The sequence below is a fragment of the Halyomorpha halys genome, unplaced genomic scaffold (genome assembly GCF_000696795.3).
Source record: "Halyomorpha halys isolate HHAL.00 unplaced genomic scaffold, Hhal_1.1 Scaffold1513.1, whole genome shotgun sequence".
NCBI lineage: Eukaryota > Metazoa > Arthropoda > Insecta > Hemiptera > Pentatomidae > Halyomorpha > Halyomorpha halys.
In genome coordinates this window covers 39,085-40,470 of record NW_027110556.1, presented here as the reverse complement: position 1 = coordinate 40,470, position 1,386 = coordinate 39,085, and positions in this window count along the sequence as shown.

The following is a 1,386-nucleotide window of genomic DNA, read 5'->3' as shown; positions in this document are numbered from 1 at the left end:
GCAAGTCTATTATTAACAAGATATTTATTTATAATCTTAAAATTCTTTCTTGAGACTGGCAATATTTTAATAAATAATTCAAAACACTATCCAAATTATAGTCTCAAAACTTTTATTTCTTTTACACGTCCAACGTTTCGGCCAATTCGGCCATCTTCAGGGACAATCTACTCAATTCACTATGAAACATATAATTTAAATTTATTTAAATAATTAAATTTAATAATTTAAACTTCATACAGGCTTCTAACAAGCAAGGTTGTAATAAAAGTGTATTAATAGTGTTAAGAGAAATAATTTTGACTGTGGTTTTTAATGGATATTTGACTTATTAGATATAAATGTTTTGACCTGGGCAGAATAGCCTGTATGAAGTTTTTGGAATGGTTAAATTATATGTTTCATAGTGAATTGAGTAGATTGTCCCTGAAGATGGCCGAATTGGCCGAAACGTTGGACGTGTAAAAGAAATAAAAGTTTTGAGACTATAATTTGGATAGTGTTTTGAATTATTTATTAAAACAAGATATTATTTTTCCATAGATATTTAATTTCAGAAGATAGGCATATTTTTGAGACTAGGACGGATTGGTTTTTGGGCCCCGGATCTACGGATTTATTTTTAGGGTCTGGGGGAGATTATTGGAACTTGAGAATTATATAGTTATTTTTGATGCCTGTGATGGATATAATTTTAGAATATTTGGTGACTTTTTTTTAGGGGTCCAGAGCGGCTTATTTTTGGGGCCCGGGGATGAAACAATTTTAAGTTTTTATGCAAATATATAAGATCAGTGTTTTCCCACCTACATTGGTTAAGTTTGATATGTTGCGAGAGTTCATGGTAAAGGCGTATACATATGACAATTAAAACTGCAGCTAATGTGACTGTTATTCAACTGGCATCAATTGTACTATCAACTGTCGCGATTATTGTCACGACAGTAAATACTGTTGTGACTGTAACTATCAAATAGTTCCACCATGGTACTGACCAACAGCCTAATGGAAGGTGTACAATATCTCACTGTCAAGGTGTATACATGTGATGTTTAACCTAACAGTTGCTTCACTAACATTACTTGTACTTTCAACTATCAAAGAACAGAGAGCAATCAAACAGTATCAGTTATAACGATTCTCAAGGAGTGTGGGTAAAACGGGTATTTTTTTGATTGGTAGAATCGAAAATACTGCTTATTAGTTAAGAATCCCTAACAGAGTAATTGACATCTTTTGTTATATAACTAGATTTTATGAATAAATAATTATTTGGATCTCATATTTGTCTAAAATAATTAATTTTTAGTAAAAATTTCATTCTTACAATACAGAAATATTTTTTACATAATTACGGAAACCAGCCACAACCCAGTAAAATCACAT